The 14,909-nt window shown below is 41.9% G+C and overlaps 1 protein-coding gene across 5 annotated transcripts in view; it reads right to left on the bottom strand.

The window, feature by feature from the left end:
- The window catches only part of ANKRD6 (ankyrin repeat domain 6), a 725,774-nt gene that overhangs the window by 327,853 nt on the left and 383,012 nt on the right, over nt 1-14,909 (bottom strand). The gene's annotated exons all lie outside the window — the stretch shown is intronic.

Genomic DNA, 14,909 nt, shown 5'->3' on the forward strand with positions numbered 1-14,909 from the left:
GTGACTGCGGAGTGAGTTTGTATACACAGTGATTGCATTTATTGTGATGCTCATCAGGAGAAATTGAGTGAAGACAGAGGGCCGGGGTGCTTGTTGCCAGTTTCTGAAGAGTGTCTGATGAATAGGTAATGGGGGAAGAAACGAGAGAAACAGGGAGGCTGGGCCCTGGGCTCGTACTGGCGCGGACGGGCGCAGACGGGCTTACCTTTGGCGCGCCCGCAGCGCGCGTCCGCTGCGCGTCCGGCTGAGGCACATCCTTTTGAGGACAGTGGAAGGGGCGTGGCCTCAGGGAGGTGGGCGTAGCCTCACTTCCCTGATTGATGGCGGCAAATTGTTGACAGGCCCGTGGCAGCGTTCAGATCGGCTGCGCGGTGAATGAGAGCAGCTCTAAGGAGGGGGGAGTGCTCGAGGAAATGTGCAACAACAGGTAATTTTAAAACAGTTTTTCCATTACAGTGCTTTAAAAAAGGCGATGGTACCTCCCGGCTTCCGCCTCAGGAGTGTCTGTAACAGGCTAATGCGGGTTTGTGAAGTAGCGCATCTTATATAGTCTGCAGGGGGGGGCGTGGCCTCAGGGCGGTGGGCGTGGCCTTACTTCCCTGATTGATGGCGGCAAATTGTTGACAGGCCCGCGGCAGCGTTCAGATCGGCTGTGCGGTGAATGAGAGCAGCTCTAAGGAGGGGGGAGTGCTCGAGGAAATGTGCAACAACAGGTAATTTTAAAACAGTTTTTCCATTACAGTGCTTTAAAAACGGCGATGGAACCTCCCGGCTTCCGCCTCAAGAGTGTCTGTAACAGGCTAATGCGGGTTTGTGAAGTAGCGCGTCTTATATAGTCTGCAGGGGGGGGGGGGCCCTCAGGGTGGTGGGCGTGGCCTCACTTCCCTGATTGATGGCGGCAAATTGTTGACAGGCCCACGGCAGCGTTCAGATCGGCTGCGTGGTGAATGAGAGTAGCTCTAAGGAGGGGGGAGTGCTCGAGGAAATGTGCAACAACAGGTAATTTTAAAACAGTTTTTCCATTACAGTGCTTTAAAAACGGCGATGGTACCTCCCGGCTTCCGCCTCAGGAGTGTCTGTAACAGGTTAATCTTTATCATTTCTATTTTATAAGGGGGTGTTTGTATTATTCTACACCTTCATCATTTGGTGTTTTTTTCTGGTACCACTCTTATTTTGATTTGGACTACACTCATTCTTTTGTTACTTGGTTGTTTTCTCTGGTATTTTGACGTTCTGACTCTGAACTTCTATATTTTTAAGGTGTTTTATCGAAGACGCTTAATATAGACATGATAGGATATGTCCATTAGGGCTTGTCCTCTTCGGTTATTTCTGCTGTTTTTTCTCTTTTTTTCTTTCTCCCATCTTTTTCTCCTGCTCTTCCTTTTGATCTTGAATGTAATCTTTGGTCTTTTTCATCCTTTTTTGTACTTTTTTTATTTACTGGATGTGATATATTGTACGTGATGTTTGATTTTTTAAATCAGACTTGTCTGAGATTGCTAGTTTTTGTTATTGTTTGCGATGAGCAAATTCTGAGTTTGTAATGGTTTTTGTCTCTTTCTTTACTGTTTGGATTGTTTTTGTCTTATAATTATTTCATTATTGTTACTTATATTTATTTTTGTACATTGTCATTTATATATGTATTTTATATGTATATTTATGTGGATGTTTTTATAAATTGTTACAGCCCTGGCGAAGTTCCCAAGGCACAAGGGAACGAAACGCGTTGGCTGTGTGCCTATCTTTTTATCAAGACTACGAATAAAAGAAGAAAATTATTTCCAAATATTGGTGTTGGTTTCATCGGACTTGTGATGGAGTGCAACTTCCTTTTTTTATCCAGAGGGAAAGTGTAAGTGATGAATTTTAAAAAATACTTCACAGAATACTCCAAGAAAGGTACTTTATTGGTAGGGTACTGGGGGTATAGTTAAAAAGATACTGAACAAGGTTATAGTTGAGATTCTACTTCTTAACTAACCTTGGTTTTTAGGGTACCAGCATGTTTCGGCCCATGCAATAAGTCCACTCCGATCTAGGGCCTATTACAGGGCTAGGAGTGTACCCACTGTGTGAAAACAAACTACACATTCATCCTTTGTGCATTTGTGAGGTCTAAGGCTGTCACCTAAGACTATGTTCCATCAGTGGATAATAGCTTTATTTGGAGTTATTCTGGCATCATGCGTATCTGGCGCATGATGTCATCCTGTAGTCACACTTGCGTCAAGGTACTGTCACCGCCTGTATGCCTACGGGCTTCTGCTGCTCGATCGCCACTGAACCATTTTTTTTAATTTAAACATTTTATTTCAAGTGTGTGGCAATGATGCTTTGCTATAACATTTTTTTTATTTCTCCTTTTGTGTCATATACTTACAATAGTTTTAGTAGTTTTTTTTTTTTAAATAACCATTTCACCAGCTTGTCTAGGTTAGATCTATTGTTCTCATTATTTTGAAGCAGATGTAACAAGTTCAAACATGTAAAATACCACAGTTGAGATACCCAGACATTACCACAGCAGCAAAACAGAGGGAGCATGCTTGCAAAAACAAATCCAAAATTTAACATGGTTGAAAAACCCATGGGAAATCGGTGCTTTAGATACAATGTAAATATTAATAAATTATTATGCATTCCCCTATTAACATGTGCAAGAGAGTGGAACACAATAGAGACCTTTGAGAATGGGTAAATTATTAAGAATCGTGCCGCCATCTATTTAACATTCTTCCGATGGGAAAAGCCTTATTGGCAGGACATACATGTAAAACAGTCTTACATCTGTCATTGAAACGTATTCTTTTCATACATGTATATGTGTATTAGAATACAGAGCCAACAACAACGAAAATAGTGTTTTGGTATTTTTTGTTTCTTTTTCATTTACTTCCTAAAAACAGATTGAAAGTTTAGAGGAAGACACAAACAAGGAAAAGGCAAAAAGATGGTTATAAAAAAACGTTACATATATATATTATCTACTGGCGGTCGCCAGTAGATAGTTATAGTTAGGACCGTGTTTCCATAGGAAATCTGAAAATTCTATTTTGAATAACTTTGGCGCCGGTTGACTAATCCTCGCGAAATTTTCAAAACTAATGGGGCGCTCCGCTCAGCTCCTACCCTGAAAGTCTCAGGGTGCTTCGTCAAGCGGGGGCCGAGAAAAAAGGGGGGTCCCAAAAAGCGTTTTCCCCATGCATTTTCCCATAGGACCTTTAGTCGAAGGTACAGCCCGAACGGCTGAACAGAATTACTTGAAATTTGGCAGAGAGGTAGACCTCAGGTCAGGGAAGTGCCTTTTGCATATATGGAGTCAATCTGTTCAGTAGTTCCTGAGAAAATTGCATTTAAAAGCACATACATATCTATAGCCACGCACAGTGCGCGCACCGCACCCTAATGTGCGCGAGCGTAATTCTGATTGGTCATGAACATGTCAGTCAACGTTCGAAACGGTCGAAATCAGGAAGTGTCGGCCGCCATTTTGTTTGTTGTGGGTGCGAGAGTGAAAAAGAGAGGTGGCGAACGTGAAAAGGGGGCAGGGTAGAGTTCCTGACCCCCTAGCCTTTGTCAGGGGGTCCCTAAAGGACCCCGAAGGATGAAAAAACATTTTTTTTTCTTAAATCGCGGGGTGCGCGCACCGTGCGTGCTCGGTGAAAAACCATTAAAAAAATAATAATTTTTTTAAAAAAAAATTAGCATTTAAAAGACCGTAAAAATTCACTTAAAAAACCATAGGTTTCACACACGTTATAGTTAGGAATTAGCATTTAAAAAACCTTGCAAATTCACTTAAAAAACCATAGGTTTCACACATGTTATAGTTAGGTGGACATTTCACTCGTAAAAAAACAAAGAAATTCCCCCGTTATAGTTAGGTCAGATAACTATAACTCGCGCGACCGCCACTCTATCACAAGGATGATGTCATCAGTGATGCCTCTGACCATGTCATGAGTGATGAAATATGTGACGTCATGAGCACTGGATTGCGGGCGCGCGAGTTATAGTTATCTGACCTAACTATAACGGGGGGATTTCTTTGGTTTTTTACGAGTGAAATGTCCACCTAACTATAACATGTGTGAAACCTATGGTTTTTTAAGTGAATATATATCAATCATCACATAGACTATTTTCTTACTATACAATAGAGTTTGTCTCTGCTTATCTAAGATGTGGTTGTTCTCAAGGGCATATTTTCCACTGTTCATTTGAATTTTTTTGCAGTATATTAGTACAGAATATATATATATATATATATATATATATATATATATATATATATATATATATATATATATATATATATATATATATATATCTATATATCTTTGAAAAAGGCTGGGACCCGCTGAAACGCGTCAGGGAGCTAATACACTTATTTTTAATAAAGGAATATCTCTTACCACGTCTGGAGTGCCCACTGTGTTCTCGTACATCGAGAGGTTCAGAGTTGGGATATATCTATATATATATTCACTGAAAAAACCATAGGTTTCACACATGTTATAGTTAGCGGAAATTTTACTGATAAAAAACCAATGAAATTCCCCCGTTATAGTTAGTGCAGGCAACTATAACTCACGCGACCACAATCCTCTGCTGATGCTAATACTGTATTTAGACACTTATTTGCCCATGTCTTCTTCCATACATTTTTAGCTATACATATATTACAAATATTTTTTTTTCATAAAGACACATATGTCATCAGCAGAAGATTGCGGTCGCGTGAGTTATAGTTGCCTGCACTAACTATAACGGGGGAATTTCATTGGTTTTTTATCAGTAAAATTTCCGCTAACTATAACATGTGTGAAACCTATGGTTTTTTCAGTGAATTTGCAAGGTTTTTTAAATGCTAATTCCTAACTATAACGTGTGTGAAACCTATGGTTTTTTCAGTGAATTTGTACGGTTTTTTAAATGCTAAGTTACTTTACGCCATTCGTGGCGTGCGCGCCCACTTAACGCAGTTCGTTCCGTGCGCGCACTTTACGCAGTTAGTGCCGTGCACGCACGGTGGGCACGCGGTGCGATGACAAAGCAAGAAAGCACGTCAACAAATCTGTTTCTGCTTTCCTCCGTGACTATGGTATGGGTGCCATTACCACAACAACTTGCGTTATGACATGCAAGACATTTATAGAGGAGATGGTGTGCACTTCAATGATGAAGGGAACAGAGTCTTCCTCTTGAACCTTAGACTCTGCATCGGTACTTACTTGTAGGTACCACTAAAAAATCATTTCATAAACACAACGGCTCTTTTTAGAGCCCCCTAATATCTAAACACTTAAATCTGATTTTCATTTTTTTTTTTTTCTACCGTACGCTTACCGTAAGCTTACCGTACGCGTACCCCGTGATTTTTTTTAAAATCAATAAATGTTTTCTTTGTACTTTACAGTCCTTCTTTGACCCCCTCACAAATGTAAGGGGGTCTGTAACTCTCCTCATTGCCCCCTTTTCTTGTTTTCACTCTTTTTTTTCTGAGTGAAATACACAAAATGGCGGCCGCCGCTTCCTGGTTTCGGCCGATTCGAATGTTTACTAAGATCTAAGAGCCAATCAGAATCGCGCTCGCGCACGCCACCGTACGCTTACGGTAAGCGTACGGTAAGCGTACCGTAAGCGGGCTCAGATATATATATTGATTTAAAGGCTATTTTCTCAGAATCTACTGAACAGATTTACACCAAACCTACCAAAGGCACTTCCTTGACCTAGGGACTACCTCTCTGCCAAATTTCGAGTAATTCTGTTCAGCCGTTCGGGCTGTAGCTCGTTCTAAAGGTCCTATGGAAAAATGCATGGGAAAAACGCGTTTTGGGACCCCCCTTTTATGTCAGCCCCCGCTTGACGGATCCCCCCGAGACTTTCAGGGTAGGAGCGGAGCGGAGCGCCCCACCTATTTTGAGAAATTCGCGAGGATTCATCGACCGGCGCCAAAGTTATTCAAAATAGAATGTTGAGGTTTTCCTATGGAAAAGGGGTCCTAACTAGAACTACCTACTGGCGACCGCCAGTAGGTAATATATATATATATATATATATATATATATATATATATATATATATATCCTCTGCATGTAAACTTGCACTGGGTTCCATCTCTGATCTAATATCCCAGCACACCCTTGTCTTGCCATAATTGCTTATTCTGCAGAGCAGGACTACAGAGAGAACTGGCTGGATCCTGGTTTTGGCGCCTATTCTTGTACCCGAACTGGGGTATTGGGCTGGTACCTGTAAGTAGGCTCACCTGTGTCCCAGTACCATATTCCAAAACTGAGACACATGCAATAGCATGTTTAGTGCCCCTTGCAACAGGGAGCTGCAGACGGATCGTCTCCCTCGCTTCAAGTACAATCTAAAATCCTTTTGTACCCAAGCAGTGTCCTAGCGGATATCAGGTTTTCTCCACAAACAGTTCAGAAAGCAATTGCCACTTCCATCATAGCTCTCCGAGGAACTGTGCGTCTTTTCTTGCTTTTCGCAAGGACCTGAAGACTTGACTTTTTTTAAATCTGCTTACTTTGCTATCTCCAGCCTCCCTACCTGCATGCGCCGGGAAAACCCTAGGGGTAGCTGTGTGCATTACAACTCTTTAATAATAATAACTGCTGCTCGGATACAGGTGAAATTCCGTGATTACATACATCGCCAATCACGCTAAATAAAAGAGATAGATGTCAGCGGTCCGAACAGGATGCATAGCCCACAAGGGTAATACTACAAGCCCGTAGAAGTATTCCTTATATAGACGTGTCTTTTGAGTAGGAACATATAGTCCCACAAAAGTCCCTATGCACACTTTTCATCATTTACTTGTCAGGGTTTTATTAAGGATCACAGTACAGGGTCATAATATGCACCTCCAGAGGCCACGCCTGTGTATGAAGTGAACAGACACAAATATATGACACCAGTTACTGGTGATTTATTTATTTCCGAGTTGTCTAATGGTAAATATTATGGATATATTATGGTTTCAGGAGTTTTTGATTGAAGGACGTAGAAAGGATCACCATATACTCCAATTTTAGTGGCATATTTGTTAATATACTGTTCAGGATACCCGCTGTATGTTGATTATTGATTGAAATACTTGAGTAACTTTACCGTTATACATCAAGTACATTGATTTTGAGGGCATTGATGACCACCCACTCCAGATTTAATTCTTGTTTAATTTTGTTTTCTTAAGCTAAATTGCAACGTGACATATATTCTTTATGTTGGTAAACTGGAAACAAGTCCTGCTTCTATGCTTATGATTTGAGTTTAGGAGCGGGTGAGCATACGGAAACGTTTGATTTTTAAATTGTGTTATCTATATAGACAAGTCTTGCAATAGAGACCTACATTATGTGATAATCTAGGTATGAAAAGCATTTATTAAACTTTGCATGTTGCATATGAAAATGTCATACACATTCTTTGAGAAGAAACTGGTCTGTTTCTTTGACCTGGAGGTATGCTTTTAACGGTTGGTAGGGCACAGCAATCTCAGTTTGACAAAGACTGTTGGAAGCCAAAACGAGTCACGTCTGTTGGTGGGATAAATGGATTCTGTATGGAATGCCGCCATCGGTCTCCTTCTTTGATGACATATATCTCAACGCCACTCCCTAATCTCTAAAATAAAACAAAAAGCTTTTACCACCCCTACACATCCCCACTCTCTAAATACACCCTACAGCCCATTATCCCTCCCTAACCATTCAACCTACCTATCCCTGAACCCTAATAAACAAAACCTAACTACCCATTACCGTAACCCATCCTTGAACTCACAACCATCCTTCCTCCCCTTTACCCATTCCCTGAACCCTAAAAAATCCTTTCTGCACCTCATCTCCAACCATCCCTGAACCCTCAAAACCTATTACTTCTAACAAACGCTAGGACCAAGACTGATTTGTATAAGGCGGGTCTTAGTCTAGAATGGCACTGCGGGCAAAAAACGATGGTGTTTGCTAGGATTCAGGGGCAGGCAGGGGGAATAAAGGTAAGGGAATTTGAAAACAAGCACTGGTAAAGCCAATAGGTCTCACCTATGTAAGTGCTATTGTCTTTGCCAATATGTTTTAGTTAAGTTGTACACAGGTGTGGCTGCTGTAGAACAAGGCTAAAAGTTAGTGGAGTAAAGGAGAGTGGAGAGTAGTATAGAGTAAATGAGTGGAGTAGTGTGCCATAGAATGCATTGCAGTAGAGTGCAGTAGCGTAGAGTAGAGTGGTGTAGAGAGCAATGCCAGAGACCACAGTGGTGTAGACAGAGTGCAGTGGCCTAGAATATAGTGTTGCAGAGTACAGAATAGTGGCATACAGTGCAGTGTAGACCACCGCAGAGTGTAGTGGCGGAGAGTACTTTGTATTTGTGTTGAGTGCAGCAGCGTAGAGTGCAGGGGTGTAAAGTAGAGTGGTGCACAGTGGAGTGGTGTAGGGTTGTGTGGAGTGGAGTAGAGTGAAATGGTGCAGAGTGCCATAGAGTGCAGTGGCGTAGAGTGCACTGGAATAGACTGTAGTGTCACAGTGCAGAGTTCATTAGAGTGGCTTAGAATGGAGTGGCACAGAGTGGAGCGATAGAGACTAGAGTGGTGTAGAGTGTAGTGGCATACAGTGCACTGGCGTAGGGTGGAGTTGAGTGGTGCAGAATAGAATACAGTGGCATAGAGTACAGTGACAGAGAGTGCAGTGTTGCAGAGTAGAATAGAGTGCAGTGCCAGAGTATCATTGTGTAGAGTGCAGTGGCATAGAGTGTTGCAAAGTAGAGTATAGTGATGTAGAATGCAGTGGTGTAGTGTGCACTGGCATAGAGTGCAATGGTTAGAGTAGAATGCAGTGGCAGAGAGTGCAGTGGTGCAAAACAGACCAGAATGGCATGGAGTGAATTGGCAGAGAGTGCACTGGGGTAGAGAGGAGTGGTACACAATGGAGTGCATTGGCATAGAGTGCAGTGGCATAGGGTGCAGTGTTGCAGATGTGGAGTGGCGTGGAATGGTGCAGAGTAGAGTGGATTGGCCTTGACTGGAGTGGTGTACCGAGCAGTGGGGCATAGCAGAGCGGAGTGGGGTAGAGTGCATTGGCAGAGAGTAGAGTAGTGCAGAGTAGAGTAGAGAGGCATACAGTGAAGTGGCGTAGAGTGGAGTGCTCCACAGTAGACTGCAGTGATGCACTGGCGTGGAGTGGTGCAGAGTAGAGTGCAGTGGAGTATGCATTGTGCGGTAACGCACTGCCATTACAGACAAAACATTGTTAATTGAAATAACCATCACATTTGCACAGACATACAGTTTTACAGTTTTACTGATAAAAGTACAGCGCACAAACAATAATGTGTGGAAATGTCATCACCTAGTGTATTCATTTGTTCTGACTGTATTAAAAGCTCCCTCAGAAGACACATCCTTACATTTGACCTCAGTCTTTGAATACGCAGCAAATGTGACAAGATAAGAACATGATTTAATGACTTGTTTACAGAAAAGCAAGTACTGGTGGAAGAATACAGTAAAGATATGGGTCACAGAGGGGATGAATTCAAGCTGGACGGCCTGAAACAAATAAAGCAAGCAAATAGAAAGCAAGCAAATGTGAGTTACAAACGACAAACCAATATCAAGCAATGGGCAGAATCCATTCCCAGGGAAGCTTTCCGAATGTCCCCAAGATGTTTTTAGCAAATCAGACAGCTGCACTGTCTGGTAGGCTTCGAACTAAAAATGGGACCATGCTAAACCAGGGGCCATCCCAGTACTCAGACCCTTGCCACACATACAGACCTACTACCACATGTGTTACACTACACATACAGATACTTGACACAGAATATAAACAAAAGGACATTGGGTTCAAACTCAGGAGAATTTTACATGAGTGGGGTTAGTAGACCATACAGTAATCTGACACAGAGAAACGGTCCGGTCATAATTAATGACTCCCAGTACTTGAAAATCCGCCACCACTGCCTTATGTGACAAAGCCAGAGCGTGGACTGTAGTCCTACGCCAACTACAAGGGCCTGGGTGGTGTGTCCATCCAGTCTACAGAACAGGTTCTGGACCTTGCATTACCAGAGATTGCATTAGGCCTCTGTGCACACACTTGATTTGCGTAGTTACAGGGCCACACAATAATCTGGAAAAATGTTTCACCTGCTGTAGTGCACTCAGGGCAGGGGTACAAGTCCATTTACCATGCATGGAACATTCCTGTCCCAAGAGGACATCATTAAGGGAGCTGTTCCATGTACATCTTATCTGTACGGAACACACAAATTAAGCATGTTTTGAATTACTCTTAGCTAACACATATCTCTGGGCACCACACAAAAAGCAATTTTCAGTCACTGATTTATATCTCTGGTGCTGGACCACTCAAAAGGAGCTTGTTCAGAGTCATTCTCATCTAACACTGTATATCTCTGAATGACACACACTGGTAGGGCGATTTGAGTAACTCTTAGCTACTAGCACTTATCTTCACATCTAGGTGGGCCTCACAAAGGGCGTTTGTTCTGAGTACTCGTCCTAAGGGTGGACCTCACAAGAGTTGTGTTCGGAGTTATTCTCAGCAGCTACTTATATCTTCAATTTACCTTTCAGGTCTGACCACACAAGTATGTGTCGTGAGGCATTATACAGTACCCTTGTATTATTAATTTTGCACATCAAACATGGAGGGAATGATCCGACTATTTCTCAGTTGCCACTGTATATCAGTATATATCTCGACTCGGTTAAAGCAACAGGGGATATTAGCCAGAGTAATTCTCAGCTACTACTTTCTCTGTACCTCATTTCTGTGAACACGACAAGGATTTTCTGTGCTGAATAATTCTCAACTCATTCTGTACATTTCTGTAATTTGCATCTGGGTGAATCTCATATCTGCACTAGACTTTATAGGGAATATAGGGTCACATAAATATGTGTGACATCTCTAGAATCTAGCACATTTTCCTGCAACACTGTGCCGGACGGATACAGTTTTTTTAACCTCACGCATGCCATTCAACTCATCACACTCCTAAAACGTAACACCCATCCACCTTCGATCCATCCATCCATGCATGCATGCATGCCTCGGCCTGCAGTTCTTCTGACAAGCAACATATGTAAAAGAAGGCAACACCTGTTCAAGCCAACATCTTTCAGTGAATCTGGCTCACAAAGCTACTGCGTCATGTTTGAAAGGGAAAGACAGGGACATCTCTGGTCCTCATACTCAAATAAATCTTCGCTGTGCCATGTATAAACTGCAATACATATCTATCTTTTATGCGCCACTAATAGGCCACCATATCTGTAGCAGCAACAGTGCGATTACTAAAGAAAATTACCATAGGATGTTTTGTTTTGGTCTTCCTTATATTTTTTACTCCACTTCCCTTTACTTCCTCTGGGTAGAATATTTTAACTGCAGCAATTAGGAGAAAACTGGGGCTGTGATCAGCTCACTGGCCAGTATAACTTTTCCATTACTGTATTGGAGTGAACATCTATTACTAAAGTAAGATAGAACAATTTTATACAATAATATGGTTTTAATCAATCAAATGGGAAAATCAGCCAGTCTGTTGGGGTCAGATGTCTAGATTTTTGAAGAGCAGTGCACAGACATGCCAGTAGTTTTGAAGCATGTGACACACACAAATAAATATTACCCTTAGGGAAGGGTCACAACTTGCTGCACACCCATACTGTCTTCCCTGTTTCCCACAACGGTGAAGATCTGATTGTGTTGCTAGCTCAGATTGTGGAACTTCTAATATACACTAAAGTAGTCATAGTGTGAGTGAAGTAAAAAGGTTGGGTAGCATAAACATTGTCTGTACTGGAGAATAGAAAAATTAAATGAAAATAAATATCTTATTTATTTCCCATCCCCATTCAATGGAAATATTTGTGAATTAGGAAAAAGTCAGAAATTACTTATGAATAAAAATAAATTACTAATTGAATTGTTGCAATTTTTGTTGGATAGCTATGTGAATTGGTCCCAAATGTATCTAAACTATGTAGTTACTATCCATCTATGTGGTTACTAGTAGCGCACATACACCTAGCTCTATCAAATGGAGAAACTGACGCTGGGTTCTACATTTTAACAGTGATGTTTATATGGTGAATAGCCGGGTAGCCATGCTTAGAAGAGGCCTCCTTGAACTGGTTGTGAACTTTTACCGCTACAAACCTCAAGTTCTTCCTGGAATGCAGACGTGGACAATTTCCAGAGCAAACATTTACTTTCTATCACTCAGATTAGGAAACGGTGAGAGTTACCAATTAAAATCATTTACTTCAGCATTACTTGAACTGCCTGAGAACAAAATGATCTTCTTTTTCTACACTTGTTCCAGATCCAGAAATAAAGAAGTGAAATCCTTTCCGGTCTGTTCCCAAGGCTCTTACCCCGACTGCCTGAGAGTCCAGCGCGATCAGCAACCCTGGTTGCAAGTGAGGCTCCCAATAGAACCAAACTGAAAGAGACTTTTTTCGCTGTGTCAAATGATCAATAGTCCAAGGCATGGTTACTCACAAACATTTTCCCAGATGCCACAAATTTGGTCTGTGATGTGACTAAGGGCCACATTGATACCAGCAGGGTGGCCGTCAGGGTTTGTGGTAAGGTGGGTGCAAGGGAAGATAGAGGTATACATCTAGTGTCTGAATTGCACAATGTGAATTCAAAATTTGGGATTAATCCCGGCTTGTCTGCTTAACCAAACTGTGATCCTGGGTAATTATTTTATTTCACTTTCTCTCCTTTTCCTACATTAGCACATAAGGACCTTGAAATACATGACTTCAGGATGTGTGCTGTACAACGTCTTCTGCAGTGTTTGATTTAATAAACTATGTTGTTCATGCATAATAAAAACCCCAGCCCCCAAAAGGTGCACATGACAACTGATTTGCCTCTTTGTACACTATTGACATTGTTATCAGGGTGTAGGGAAAAATTAATGTTTCTCAATTCATGTTTAAAAAGTATAACTTTAAAAATATATATTTCTCAATGCACTGATGATCTAATGTACTATGCTGAAACGGTTCTGCATGTTAATTGGCTATTAACAGTGATCATACTTTTACGGCAAGATGTTTTTATAAATGAAGGTTTTCCTAAAGATAAGTGGTTTAGGACACCCCAGTTACTTCCTTTCTTTTAAATTAACCTTTAAATAATTGCTTGCAGGTTTATTTAACATATTTACTATGTTAGTGCTGAGTCACGTAAACATTAGCCACTACTGCTCTTGACCAGGGGGCCGCATGCAAAGGTCAGGAGGGCCGCATGCGGTCCCCGGGCCATACTTTGAGTATCACTGGTCCAAGGCAAGGTTCTTAAACTATACGCCTGGCATATTGCATGAAAGGTGCACTATAGCAGCCTTTGCAAGTAACAGTGCTCTGTGATCACTATGCTTCAAAATACTAAACTTTCATCAGCCTAATACCATTCCCTTTACCAAAATATATTTTCATTGCTAATCCTATGATTCAGATGGATGCACTGAAGACAATAAAGGAACAAAAATGTATGACAGCATCACTGTGGGACACTGAGGGGAAAAAAGTGGGTGGAATGACTGAAGTAATCTCAGTAACTGGAAATTACTCGGGCTGCATTAAAGTCTATTGCTATTTTGCCCACCATGCCACCACAAACCGAATGCAGCCATATGCAAATTAGCCATGTTCCTGCTCCAATAGGAAGAGTCCATCCAGACTTCTAGGCCAGATCCCCTCTGTAAGAGAACACAAGACACCCCCAGAGCGGTGTCAGCCTACTTAGGCCTCGTCAGCGAGGTGCAACTCGAGCCAAACAGCACAGTGAGCCCGAGACCCACGAGTGAGCATACCCGTTGCACTTAAGGCATCACACTGAGGGAAACAAAAAAGTGAAGGGAGGGAGGCTTGAATTACTGGGTGACAGCACATGTTGTCTGCTCTGATTAATAGCGTCTGTAATTTCAATATTACGCGATGAATGACATTCGATAACCTTACAGGCATTCCTGGTTTGCCAACGGATCCTGAACAGTCTGAGCCTCATGCGGACTTTTCCTGTGGTTTCCTTTCTCTTCTTTTCCCTACCCCCACCACCTGTGGTTTGGGGCATATAATAGTGGTGTGGGGCGCTCAACACAAAAACCTACGTATACGGTGACAGCAATCGGACATAGACGTACCAATAACCGCGTGGAAAACTTCACGGCCATCAGCTAGAACAGGAAGTCTGCACTGCTTCTTCAAGAGCGGCCTGCCCCACCCCGATAAGAAGATTATTGCAGATGCCAACAAGGTGCAACGCAGAAACACATTACGCAACCACAACAGGATGAAAACACAAGCATAGAAAATAGCATGCTCAGCGCTCACTTCAACGTCCCTGGCACACATTCCAGTTTACCCATTATAACTGGTTCTAATCCAACTGCTGCAATATGGGGCTGTTTTGGACATTAAAGTAAATGTGATTCGCAACAATTGTGAAATGTTACTAGCTAAATAAAAATATTTATTGAAACCAAGAGACATAATTAGACACAAATTAAGATCCTATAATGGCATTTTGAAAACTAGCTCCAAGATGCAACAGGAATACCCCACGGAGACTGAAAGGATACGCGTGCTTTGCAATGGTCTTGGATCGCGAGGAATGTTTGTCCTTGCCTTGTCCAGGAGGACGTACAGGGCGAATCGCTTTTACTGCAGACAGATTGACAGCAGCTTGCTGCTGACCCCTTGTTAGCCCCAAATGGAATGGGTTGGACTCGGATGAGATTTAGAGATTGTCAAAAATAATAAGTCCAGTAATGGACCAGTTTTCCCCTTTCACTGCGCATTTACCAAGACTGTCTTATGTCCTTTTCTGAG

Source organism: Triturus cristatus, chromosome 6 (assembly GCF_964204655.1).
Source record: "Triturus cristatus chromosome 6, aTriCri1.1, whole genome shotgun sequence".
Lineage (NCBI taxonomy): Eukaryota > Metazoa > Chordata > Amphibia > Caudata > Salamandridae > Triturus > Triturus cristatus.